This window comes from Lathyrus oleraceus, chromosome 4 (assembly GCF_024323335.1).
Source record: "Lathyrus oleraceus cultivar Zhongwan6 chromosome 4, CAAS_Psat_ZW6_1.0, whole genome shotgun sequence".
In the NCBI taxonomy this organism is placed as follows: Eukaryota; Viridiplantae; Streptophyta; class Magnoliopsida; order Fabales; family Fabaceae; genus Lathyrus; species Lathyrus oleraceus.
The window spans coordinates 257,183,045-257,197,666 of NC_066582.1; the positions used below are offsets into that span (position 1 = coordinate 257,183,045).

Sequence of the window (14,622 nt, forward strand, 5' to 3'; positions counted from 1 at the left end):
TAGGTCAATGCTAGTAAATAGTAATTTCATGTTTGAGTCACTTTGTCATCCGTCTTCCATGTTTGACCTAAAAAGAACTTGCTTCAAGGGCTCATCAGTAAGGACCACCATTGAATGCGTCGAGAAGTAGTGCCATTGTTTTAACGAAGCTATTACCAAAGCAAATGCAGTTTTCTCAATATTTTAGTTGTGGGTTTCAGAAGCTGCTAATTCCTTATAGATAAAATAGAGTTTGTTCTAGTTGGTGCCTACCTCTCTCACGAAGAAGATAATCATTAATTCTACTAATACTTCCAAGTAAATGAAAAAGTATCCCCATTTATTTGCCTTGATAGGTCTGAGGGTTTGGAAAATGAGTGCTTGAACCAAGTAAAGGTTGGTTCAGACTCCAGAGTCCACTCAAAATACACTACCTTTATCAAGAGTATTTAGAATATAAGGGTTCTATGATCAAATCTAGAAATGAACCTATTGAGGGAAGTGAGCCTCCTGTTCAACTTCATTATTTTTTGTTTTGTTGATGGTGTCACATTTTTTGGATTTGCTTCAATCCCTTTTATGTAAGGCATAATCCTTGAAACTTACTATCTTTGACCCAAAATATGCATTTCTCCAAGTTCACCCTCATATTGTATCAACATACTCTATTGAACACGACACTGAGATGGCCTTTCTGTAGATACTCCTCTTCATATTTGAATATCATGTCATCCTTGTATACTTCAAGCACACCACCTATCTCTCGCTCAAATAATTTTTCGTCGTCCTCTAGTATGTTGCAGTTCCAATTTTCAAACTAAAGGAATTATGTTATATATGTAACTAGTATATCCCATCATGAATGTTGTTTTGTCTCAGTCCTTCTTGTTCATCCAAATATAATTGTACCCGAAATATGTATCCATGAAATCAATATTTATATCATGCAGTTTATTCCACCAATTTGTCAATGTTAGGAAGATGATAAGAGTTTTCAAGGTAGTCATGATTGATATCAGTGTAGTCAACGCACATGCGCCACTTGCCACTAGCCTTCTTGACTAACACCATTTTTGATAGAAATTATTTGTATTTTAGCTCTTAGATGATGTTGGCTTTTAGGAGTCTGTCCATTGTGCTCTTAGAAGCTTCAAATTTCTCTAGTGACTGGCGTCGTCTTCTCTAGGCGACATGTTTGGTAGTGGGGTCAATGTTCAACTCATGACACACTACAATGGGATCAATGAATGTGATCTCCATGGGGAGATTGAAAATAAGTATATGTTAGATTTGAGGCATCTTATGAGTATGTCTTTCATAGAACTTGGGAGATTTTCCCCAACCTTACTGTATGTGATGAGACTAACCTTGCAATCATCATTCCAGCATCTGTCGGACAAGTGACTTCAAACACAAGAGGAGGGTGAATTGTATAGGTTTGAAAAACAATGTTCCAATAAAACTTTATGAAAAAATAAAAGTTTCAAATTAATTAATAAAACAAACATCAGATAAGAAGCTTAATAAAGAAAGTCAGATAGAAGGAAATACACTGAAAGTAAATAATTTAAATGTAAAGAGATAAGGGGAGAGAAATATGCACCATAAACTTATAGAGGCTTGTCCTAATGATTTGTCCCACTCGTCTCCCTTTCTTTTTGAGAGTTTCCACTAAGATGTGAGCTTTTGACCTAATTTTCCCATGAACCTCCTTAGAAATGGAATGAAGTTTTACAATGGCTTTCCTCCCAACCCATCATGAGAATTTTAACTATAGAGACCTTTCAACTAAGATATTTTACCACCAAGAAAATGTAGAACCAAATGAGAACTTTTAACACCAAGATAAGCTCACAAAAAAATAGGAGTTTTAATTACAAAGACTTTCCTATCTGATAGAGTTTTTACTAAGTTCGCTTCAACAACCAAATAAAAGCTTTTCAATTGGTTAACCTTGCAACTAGAAAAAACTTTTGACAGTGAGAGATGTTATAGCAATGCCTCTACACCATAACCAAACACCTCACAAATAAAAGATTCAGTCTCAAAAGCACTTAGGAAAAAATGAAGAGAGAGAGAGAGAGGGGGGGACGAGAGTGAGAAATTGTATTTGCAATACTTTTTCTGTGTGAATGAAACGATAAATGAACTCTCTATTTACAAGACAAAGTATGGCTCAAATATGGAAAGCATCCATGGGCGTTTAATGTCAATAATCCATTATGCATATCACATAATTGCTTACGTGACACAAAAAGGAAGGTTTTCAAAAGGCACTACCACTAATCGATTAAGAGACATGATAATCGATTATTAGGGCTACAAAGTCAATAATTGATTAACCATAATGGGATAATTAACTATTCCGTGTAGAAATCCCTTCTAATTTCTTAGAATGAGTCTTTAATTCATTATTTAGACACAAAAACATTTTCCAATTATTTTAATAAAAATAAGAGTTTACGATCATTCAAAATTGTGTGGGTGATTTTCCTTAGTAAATTAAAGAGCTACAAACACATATCACTCGACATGGACAAGACGAGATTTCACACTTCCTTTCTTTCACAACTCTAAAGCTTCAGTTTTTTTGCTACATTATCTTTGACTTGAGCATTTTACTAGAACCTTGAATCTTCTCCTTTATGAGACTTGAGATAACTCTTCATGATATACATCATCATCAGACACACTTCTTAATTAGATATATTCATTAACTCCATCAAATGTTTCTTGAAATTAAGTGTTGTCCTCTATATACAGGTTTTGATATCTTGATCTTCAAGCACCATAACTTAATCACCACACCAGATGAAGACTTCACCTAACAATGTTGTCATTATTAAAACCAGATTGACTTCATCAACACTTTTGATAAAGACTTCACTTTTAGAGTATTGTCATCATCAAAACCAAATAGGTTGTTGCAGTCATTATACCTACAAGCATATAGATCCACAACCTGGGCGTGGAGAGGTATGTCTGGGTTGTGTTTGTGCTCATATGTGAATTCTTCTACATGTGTGTTAAAGTTTGCAATGTTAACACATAGAGGGTGTTGTTGAAAAGAACTTGAAACCTTCACACTCTCCATTTCCATAATAACAACCATATTCTAGTTCCTCTATAAAGCCTTATGGTAACTTCGGGCTCTTGCTAAGTATGCATATATGGTCACTGATTAGTCGTTGACATTGAAGTACTTTACCCTTAAATTGAGGATGGACGGTGTTGCATCCAATGTTTTTATGGGGGTTTCTAACATGTAGTTGTAGATTATTTTGCATTGAATCATAAGGAATTGAATATTTGTCGTTCTAGCATCGCTCCCTTCACCAAAGGTGGTCAAAATCTCAATAAATACCCAAGAGCAAGTTAGCACTATGTTGAAGCCTTTAAAGTCAGTTCCCATGTAAGGTGACAATACTTATCTCCTTAATCCTAACTTGGTGAAAAGTTTGGCATACATAATATTACATGAACTATCTTCATCAATGAACTATCTTCTCATTGTCACTAAAGTCTAGAATGGGTCATTCAGGGCTCTTTCTTGAAGACGGTTCCCAATTCCAATAAACATAGAAAATTCTACTATTTTCCTATGGACACTTCCCTTATATGTCACATTTGGTGGTGAGAACACTTATGTGATAGATGAAATGGAATGATATATACCTAAGATGGTGGCTATGAAGGGTAGACTCCCTTTCATGTTTTTTTCGTTTTCATTGTTATTTCTCCCTTTACTAATGCCTTAGACTTCTTCAACTATCTTCTTGGACAGTGTACAACCCCAATAGGGGGACTTCTTTAACTACATTAATTTGTTTTTCAGTCCATGTTGACTCCTTTACGTTATTTGGTTATTTCACATTGGTTTCTTTGAATTCGTTGTTGACACATTCCTAGAAAGTATCCCGGGACATGTTCAACTTAGTGTACTCTAAGAACCGGGACTAAGGTCCCTTTTAATTTACTTATCTTCATTTTCACATGGCTTGTTGTCTCCTTGTTTTCCAATTCTATATGTCTTATTCCTACTAATGTCTTCGACTAGTAGCTTCTCTTCATAATTGAAATTGGGTTGGTCTCGAGTGAGAATGCCACTCACACTCTTTGGCTCCTTAAACCATTTCTTCTCTCTAAACATGCATTACAAGTTTATCTCCCTTCTCAAAGATCCAACATTTTAGTTTCTCATTAGCCCTTATCACCTTTAGTTCTTCTTTTGTTAATAAGTCAATGTACTCGTAGAGCGTCTCTTTCTTTCTATATGGTGAATTGCATTGAGTAGAACCATTCAATGTTGTCAAGATCACGATCCAGATCGTGGAATCGCACGATTTTGCGATTTCAATCATCTCCACCGATCTGGATCGCAAGCAAGATCGTTTTGTGTAGAAATCACGGCGAAATTAATTGGTTTCGAAATTTGAAGGTAGAATCCCGTAAATTTGGGCTTAGTTATCCGGGTCAAGTGCGACCCGATTTATGATCCGTGTGTTATAAATACGTAAATACCTGTTTTTTTTTTCAATAGCTTTGAATCCTAATGGTTAGTCTTATGTAAAATCGGCGACGACACAGACTTCATATTTCTCAAATTTTGTTGTCGGAGAAGAAGATGTGAGCTGCTCTGTGTTTTTGTTTTCTTGTTTATCTCTTATTTTTCTGCATTTCATCTTCCACTTGAGTAAGGATTGATATGATTTTAATATTGTTTATTGTTTGGCTTGGCAATGTGTAAGGATTGATAGGACGTGACTAAGATAGGATAAGATTTTCTTATTAGCTCTCATGAGTCATGATTTTCTTATTAGCTCTCAATAGAAATTGGTTATGATAACTTAGTCACGTGACTAAGAGGGGAAGACTTGATAGGACAAGGTAGATAAAAATTGGTTATGAGTCATGATTTACTTTAATATAATATATATAATATAATATACTCCAATATAATATAATATAATAGTCGATGAATTCTTAAACCATGAAACATATATAATACAATGTATATTAATAAAATATAATAGTTTCACGCCTCAATTCCCATCTAATATTCTTAGAGATGTTGCACTATCATAATTATTACAGTATATAGCCATCACTATTCACTGCAATTTTATTTCTTTAGGTCACGTGTTATTTTTTAAATTGATTTTATTACAACTTTTATTCATACATATAATATAATATAAAAATATTTTTTTTTATGTTACAAGTAGTAGTTAGTGACATTATATTGCAACATTTTATTTGTTAAATTATATTACAACTTTTATTCATACATATAATATAATATAAAAATATTTTTTTTTATGTTACAAGTAGTAGTTAGTGACATTATATTGCAACATTTTATTTGTTAAATTATATTACAAGCACATAAATATAGGTTAGAAAAAAGTTATTTATCTTTTTAAATTTGTTTATTTATTTACTCTTTTTATAAAAATTGTTTGTCTTTTTTAATTTATTTATATATATTTGTAAGATATTTTTTTACACTCTTTTATGTTTGTTTTATATTACTATGTGTTTTAATTTTCAAAAATATTTGTATTTTTAAATTTTTTATATAAAAGTTATTTGTCTTAGTTTTTTAATAGGACAAATGGTTGGTGGTAGTAGTACGTCGCTTCCTCCTTCAACAAACCCAAGTGTTAGAAATGTGAGAAATAAGAAAGTTGCCAAAAATGCTCCTGGTCAAAGGCAAGATGTGGCATGGGAACATGGCACTCCCGTAAATGATGGATCAAGAAAGATCAAGTGCAAATATTGTCATAATGAGTATAGAGGCGGTGCTTTTCGATTTAAGCATCATTTAACAGGGACAAATAGTAATGTTGAACCTTGTGTGCCTGTTCCAGATGAAGTTTGCAAACAAATATGGATCATTGTTCATAGATTGCAAAGCAAACTCATCAAAAAGAGAACTCTAAGTGAAGATGTAGTAGAGGTTGATGTGGAAGATTGTAAAAGAAAAAAAGTTGAATCTCCTGGTCTTGCAAATATTTTCAAGAGGGGGATAACTTCTCAATCAACTATCAATGATGCTTTTAAAAAAAGAGGAGGACACTAACTTACAAGTTGCAACTTATTTTTACAACAATGCTATCTCTTTTAACGTTGTAAAAGATGAAGAATTTATAAAGATGTGTGAAATGATTGCCCAATATGGTAAAGGATATAAACCATCATCTTACCATGATATTCGAGGTAAATATTTAAAGAAAAAAGTTAAGTCTATAAATAGCATATTGGTGGAGCATAAACTGCGTGGAAAAAGTTTGGATGTACAATAATGACGGATGGATGGACTGACCAAAAGAGGAGGACTATCATAAACTTTTTAGTCAATAGTCCTATGGGTACTTTCTTTTTAAAATCAATTGATGCATCTAGCATTTCAAAGACAGCTGATAAAGTTTTCAAAATGATGGATGATATTGTTGAGGAAGTGGGGGAAGAAAATGTTGTCCAAATTGTAACAGACAATGCTGCAAACTACAAGTTGGCTGGACAAATGTTGATGGATAAAAGGAATAAGCTTTATTGGACACCTTGTGCAACTCATTGCATTGATCTAATATTAGAGGATTTTGAGAGCAAGATACCTATGCATAAGGAGATTATTGCTTCAAGTAAAAAGATCACAACTTACATTTATGCTATGACTGGTCTTATAACTTTGTTGCATCATTACACTGAAGGAGGTGAGTTGATAAGACCTGGCATCACTCGCTTTGCAACATCATATTTGTGTTTGGGTTGCTTGAATGATAAGAGGGGAGGATTGTATAGGATGTTCACTTCCAAGCAATGGAAGGATAGTCAATTTTCCAAGACAAAAGATGGAAAATTTGTTGAAAATATAGTCACAAACAAGGACTTTTGGAAGAATTTGATTATTTGCCTTAAAGGTGCTTTTCCATTACTTAAAGTCTTGCGTATGGTGGATTCTGATGAGAAGGTAGCCATGGGCTATATCTATGAAGCAATGGATCAAGCAAAAGAGGAAATACAAACTAGCTACAATAATAATAGAAAAAGGTATAATTTTATAAAATATCATAGATTAATTTATTTGATATAAAAAGTATATTAGTATTTATTTATGAACTAACTTAATCTTTTCTTTCTTAAGCTACCAACCATTATGGAAAATTATAGATAACAGATGGGACAAACAATTGCATAGGCCTTTGCATGCTGCAGGCTATTATCTTAATCCAATTTTGCATTAAAAACCTAATTTTAAAGTAGATAATGAAGTGAAACAAGGAATGTATGCATGTTTAGAAAGAATGATGGGAGGAGACATGGATATGGTAAATAAAATTGATGGTCAACTTGAGGATTTTAAGAGTAAAAAAGGATTCTTTGGGAGTGAAATAGCTCAACGTGGACTAAAAAACAAGACACCAACTCAATGGTGGGAATCTTACGGTGATGCACACCCAGAGTTGCAAAATTTTGCTATTCGTGTTTTGAGTTTGACATGCAGTTCTTCTGGCTGTGAGAGAAATTGGAGTGATTTTGAAATGGTATATTTTTTAAATTTATCATATATATTTTTCATAGCTACTATATGTTATGCATTTTAATTTGATATTTCCCCTTTTTAGGTTCATACAAAGAAAAGAAATTGGTTGAAATAAAAGACTATGAATGATCTTGTGTATGTGATGGTAAATACAAGATTGATCAAGAATAAGGCTGAAAGGAAAAAGCGAGATCTAACAATTGACGATTTCCAAGATGATGACGATTGGTGGTATGTTACCGAGGAAGAAAATGCAGGTGGTAATCATGTAAATGTGACTGATTTAGATGAAGATTTGATGCAAAGTACTAGTGCTAAATCAACTGGACATATAGATGAATTTGATGTTCTTGAAACTATAGAAAGTGACAATGAAGAAGGAAATGCAGATGAAGGTGATGAAGGAGATGATGAGGGTGATGATTATGGTGGAGGAGATTATGAGATTAATGAAGATGAAGGAGTTGACATTATAGGGAAAAATCCAAACTATCGGCGGCTTTGTGATTTGTACTAACCTCTATGATTCTGAGTATTTTATTTTATGGAGTTTGTTATTTTAAGTTAAGATTTGAGATTTTTAATTTTATGGTTAAGATTTTTCAATTTGATGGTTTGTTATTTAATATGCAAACTTATATACTATTTAATATAAATAATATAAAATATTTTAAGTATTTTTTTAGTAAAATCTTACTATTTTGGTTACGATCTTATGTTTTACGATTTTGTTATTCCTTCTCGATCTTATAAAATTAATTGAGTAAGACCTTTCGATTTTAATTATGATTTTATATTTTACGATTTTAATGTCTCCTCCCGATCTTATGTAAGATCTCGATCATGACAACATTGGAACCATTATCTTGGAGTAATGTCTACATGTTTTAAAGTGGGAAGTAAATGTTTTACATAATTTTCTTCAAGAGCTGACAAAGTTGCCTTCTAGATCCTTTCATGGAGACTCCCTTGAGAGTTAAAACAAAAGGTTTGCACTTCACTGCACTTCTAGCCCGGTGGTAGTCTATAGTATTCGTGTGTTCCACGTATTCATCGGGTTCTACAATTCCATCTTAGGCCTCTTAGGCCTCCATCTTTAGGGGCTTCTCCAAAGACTTAGGGAAGCAGTAGTCAATGATATATTTGGTGAACAGATTCCGTCAACGGTGATTAGAGGCATGTTTAGAGGAATAATATTAGTGTCCCTTTCAAGAATGGTGAAAGCAAGGTCTACTTGGACAATAATCTTATACTTGTGTATGGATATTGTCTCTTGTCCCAGAGTCACGGGGAGGAAAGTTGTTACCATGGTGATTAGAGTGACGCCTCTTTGGAAACTCTTAAGATATTGATGGTTATGATTGTGCGTCGACGAGAGCATTCCTTAGGAAGGCTATGGAGTGGTTGTGTCACAACACCTCTAGCCGTGTTGCTATCTAAGTTGAAATCTTTTGTTGATTTTATTTGACACAAAGAAGTCTCATGTTTTGTTGTTGTAAAAAATTAAAAATGTTCAACCTTAGTTCGTTTGCATTTGGTAATCCTAACAAAGCTTGGAGCTATTGAATGTCATGTGAAGGCGATGTATCCAATGATCAGGGAAGTGGGGAAGGAATGGGACTTTGGAATCAAGATCAGTTGAGGAATCACTACTAAAGCTTAATAGAGATCTTGGTGTTGTAGAGGTTCTTGTTTACTATAGTAAGAACTAGCAAAATATTGTCTTGAATAATGTGAATTATAGATCAAAGATCATCGGTTGCATTACGAGTAGATAACATGAAGAATTTTTTTTGGAACGATTAAGGTTGTTAAGTCTGTAATTGGAAACATTTGTAGTGGCGCAACAACGTAAACTTGAAAATTTTGATGGAGAATTTGCGAGAATCAAAGTACGATTTTCACATATGGCACCAATACTTTTATTGGAACTTAAATAGATGAAAGGATGAAAAAGATCAATACGTTGAGGCTCTTTGGTACGACGATTATGGTTTTTCGGTGATAAGAGGGGTATCTGCAATGTTTGCACTTCAACGCTAAAGTCAATGTTTGAATGAAGGAAACTTTTGAAGGGTGTGAAATAAAAAATAAAAATAAAAAAGTTTAGGCATGACTAAAGGTCGCGTGTAGAATCCTAAAAGTCGTTGGATGTAGATAAATAACTGAGATGGTGGATATGTGTCACTCTTATGCGGTATCTAAAAATATTTTTAAATATGTCAGTGACGTTCTCTTACTATATTTAACATAAATGTTGAACTAGACTAATTAAACATTTTCCGATCTTATAACACACCCAATAACTTCTAACACATCTTTATTTTCAAGCTCAACATATTATAAATTGAGGGGGATGTTGAATTCATATTGAACTCATACCTTATCCATCAAGCAACTGTATTATAACTACCTACAACCGATTACTTGAGTAGCAAATCATTGATCCAAATCACCATGAATAGTTAGTGTTGTTGTTAACTTACAATAATTGGTTGATAACAAATTGTTACAAGTTAGTTAGAAGTTTCAATAGCGGCTATAATAGTATGATGTAACTAACTTCTCATCTTATGTAATCCTCTGTCACTATTACTTATTCTTCTTCAGTATAGTTTCTACACTTTTAGAGTATATATACAATTATGCATATGAAGTGTACATCAATAAAATTATATATAATCAACACACTTGTAAATCAATAAAATTATTTGAAAGGTATATATATAAGTGTAATAGAAATCATTATAGAAAAGCAATAACATTTTAATGGAAAAATATAAAACATAATAATTATTTTTCGACTTAACTGTTATTGCAGTAACACAATCTGTAAATGCACACTGCAACTTTACCCGGAGAACAGTTTTGCCATGGACAATCCATGTCACCTTTGCACAGGTGAAATGCTATAATATAAAATAAGAAGAAAAAAAAATATGTTAAATAATGAAAGATTGTGTATGTATAACATAAGGTAATTCTTATTTTTGAAAAGGATGACAAAAGAATTACGAGCTAATTCAGCTACAACAAGAATTGGGGAAAGAAATAGGATCATAATAATACATGCAAACTTGATTATTTTAGTAATGTTTTTCTTCATTTGCGTGTATAAGATAGAAAAACTATTTGATCAGTTTATAATATAAAAAACCTTGTGCTATGGTTACAACTTCTATTAAATGGATTTTAGTAAACATAAAAAATAAAAATAAAAACGTTTCAAAAGTAGAATAGTTATTAAATGTCTTTTATGTACATTCAAAGTATCATATGATCAAAGTTTATGTATAAATATATCTAAAAAGAAGTTAATGTGTTTATGGAAAAAGAAAAGAAGTTAATGTATAAATATATTTGTTGAGAATTTTATCATTAAATTTTTCTATCTAACTAGCACGACACAAATAAATAAAAAATCGATTATTTGTCATATACAGAATTCCAAGGACTTGTTTTGCTTCAACTAATTATATTTTGGCACTCAAAAAGTTGCTACAAATCCTTCCTAATATTATAATAATTATTCAATGTCTCTAATCATTATGGCATGTTTGTCCATTTAGCTCATCCAAGTGATCACTTGGTTTTAATAGGGGGTCAGAGATAAAACTATTGATAGATATTAGAGTTCATTGTGTTTTTTTACTAATCTTTATAATCTTTAGTGACAGAGGTATAAATTCTCTCATTCTTTTTTTTTCTTTCTTCATATTTTATAGACAAAATAATATTAAATTAAATATATAAGATAAAAAGAACAAACTATATACAAATGAGAAAAATATTGATACAAGATGTACTAAAAATTACAACAGAAAAATATAAAAAAATACAAATAAATAAAGAAAAAATTAGAGAAAAAAAAACAAGTCAGAACAAGATCAACTATAAAAAAAATCTATTCTTTAAGAACTACACCCTAAAGAAGAATTAGGGACCAGTTTGTTTTAACTTTAAAAAAATTGATTTTTTCTTTGTATTTTTGAAAATGGATTCTACAAAAATGTTTTTCAAAATATTATAATTTTTTTTAAATTTGTCTTTTATAAATTAAAAGATTGAATTGTTCATTCTATAATATAAATATACATTATTGAAGATCAAAATATAGTCAAAATCACAATTTTTTCAAAAAGTTGTATCTTAAAAATGATTTTTATGAAAAGCTATTTTAAATAGCTTCAAAATTAAGTGATTTTTTGAAAATTTGATATCCAAATTTTTTTTCCATAAAATGATGAAATACCTAAAATAACATTTTAAGAATAACTATTCAAACCAAATTTTCATTTGAACCTTTTATGAAAAGTTTCTTTGTAAAATTTTTTTACACTAAAATATATAACACTATAAAAATCATTTTTAAAAAAAGTCAAAACAAACGGGCCCTAGATCTCAAGTCAATTGAACAATCAATATTGGTTCATAGACCACCAAAGGAAGAGTGAAGAACCACAAACACTCTAAATTTGGCCAAAATCTTGATATGCTATTGGTTAATTTAAATGATAAGGTTCTAAAGTCAATATGTGAAGGTGCAATAGTTTTCCACAATCTATCCAAAAATCATTTCTAAGTCAAAAAAATATTTTCTCCTTCATTTATTTAACGTTTGTTGAAGACGTAGAAAACACGATTTGGACCCTCCAAATGATCTATAACATAACATGTCAAATCATAGAAAAAACACCTAAATTTTTCCACTACATAAAGAAAGAAACTGTTAAAGAGAAGACTAGGATCCCTAGGAAACAATATTTGTCAACCCAACTGTTCTTACTAAAGATATTAAAAGGTTGACTTCCCTGGTATTAGTCAGGGATAGCCTTAAACGATTGGTTAGAGTGTCTGTAATGATGAGGTATGATAGACTCTCTTCACTATCTCAGTGCATATCATCGTGATATTATGTTTGATGTATGTCTTTGTGCTTGCCTTCAAGCATCCCCGAAAGAATCATATCTCAGTGAGGTATCCCTTTTTATACACAAATACATTAAGCAGATTGTAAATATTAAAACTGACAACAATTGTGGTTTTCAAGTTGTTTCGGGTTTGCTCGATAAAGTAGAGAATGAATAGAAATTTGTCCTTCGTCATCTTATACTAGATATAACGACGCATATGAAATCATACACAAAGTTATATGGGAACAAAGCAAATTACTATGTAATTCTCAATGCTCTTGTTCCTTGTGTTAGTTTTAACACTCCAACTTATTTAATTGTCTATTTTAATTATTTATTTATTTATTTCATTTAATTGGGTATGAAATTATTTAATTAAATATATTTTTATGAGTAATAGAGTTAATTAGTTAATTGAGTGAAATTAATTAATTAATTAATTAGAATTATAGAAATAGTGAGAATGAGGTGCAGAATGAGAATAATGGAAGTGTGAGGTTAGTAATAATAAATATTTAGTTAGTTTGGCCAAAAATGTGATTATGAGAAAATATTTAGAAATAATAAATTCATAAAAATAGGAGAATAAAGTTCATTCTATAAAAACCTGAAAAGTTAGAGAATTGGAGAGAAGAGCTTGAAGAAAAGTGTTAGGGCTTCAGAGAAGAAACCAAATAAACATTGCTTTTGCTGATTTATTTTCTTCTGAAACCTAAGTAAGGGAGGATTATTCTCAAAAGGGTGCTTAAATTTTGAAAGGGTATATAGGTTATCCTTAACCTCCAATATGGCTTATTGAATCTATGAATCTATAATGATCATTAGCGAGTATAATGATAAATCGTTTGTTGTATATTAATTTAATTATGTTCACCATGAGTGATTGTGAATTGTTGTTGTTGATGTTGTGTGCTTGGTGTTTTGATGAAGAATTGGGTGTTTTAGGGTCTGAAATTATATGATTAATTTGTGAAAATTTTGGTAGATTCATTTTAATTATAAGATGATTAATGTAATGGTGTTGTTAAAATGTGAATTAGGGTGATTTAGAGTGTGATAATTGGAACTGGTTTGACAAATTGCAAAAAATCACACTTTCAGTCCTTTGGCGTCGACACATATTGAGTTGTTTGCAAAAATCAGATTTTTTTTATCCATTTGGCATCGACACATACATCCCATAGGTCGACGCATAAGTCCTGTAGGTCTACGCACACTCCCTCGAGGTCGACGCATGTTGGCCAGAATTTGAAAAAATGTTGTTTTAACCTAAGTGGTATCCCCTGATGATTTTGGCCGTAACTTTCGTTTCGTATATCTAAAAGACGTGTTGTTTGAAGCATTAGAAAGCCAAAACGTTGAACTATACTATGGTGGTGAGTAGTGGAATAATTAATTTGTTATAATATGTCTATTATTATGAATTATGTGATGATGTGTATGAGTTATGTAACGAACCATTGAGTTTTCGCAATGATGAGATGATTGTTAAATGTACTAAAATGATTGCAGGATGTGTGATTGTCATATGTTGATGAAATATTTGCTTAGATACTCATAGTTTTGGTGTGGAGACTATCCTGTTAGTATTGGTCAGGAATTATACGGTTGATGTAATGTCGTTGATTGTTGGTTAAGTTGTTGTGATGGTGATGCATATTTTCTTACATGCATCATATGTTGTTATTGTCGTGAAAGAGGCGATTGCAGGTTCAGATGTTGGGATCGGTAATTTTCCCAAGCTTGATGTTGAGGTTTGAAGCTCGATGTTGGGGCTTCGGGTTTGCCTAGTGAAATTCGGTTATAATAAGAACCATTGTTGAGATCGATACCACATGCTTATGAGTCGATGATGTTGTTGCGAATTGCATTGCATAAATATATGCATAAGATTGTGATGTGGGTGAATTTTGAATACGCGTTTGGTGATTTATTTTTTAGATGTGCATGATTTCTGATGTATTGAAATCTACTCTGATTGTTTATGCACCATTTCGTATTTGAATGTATTATCACCCCCTTTGCTTTGATGTTGTTGTTACCTCATGTTTTAGACACATGTATTAATTATAAAATGTGATAAGTTTCATGTGTAAATGGGTTTATATGTAAAAATCGAAGTGGTCATTTACAACCATAGAGGTCTCGACGAATTTGGTATGTCGAGAAAGTAGTATTATCTTT

The 14,622-nt window shown here is 31.7% G+C and overlaps 1 pseudogene; it reads left to right on the plus strand.

The window, feature by feature from the left end:
* Positions 1-5,593: 5,593 nt before the first annotated feature.
* LOC127136953 (uncharacterized) lies at positions 5,594-8,042 on the plus strand (annotated as a pseudogene).
* The last annotated feature ends 6,580 nt before the right edge of the window (positions 8,043-14,622 follow it).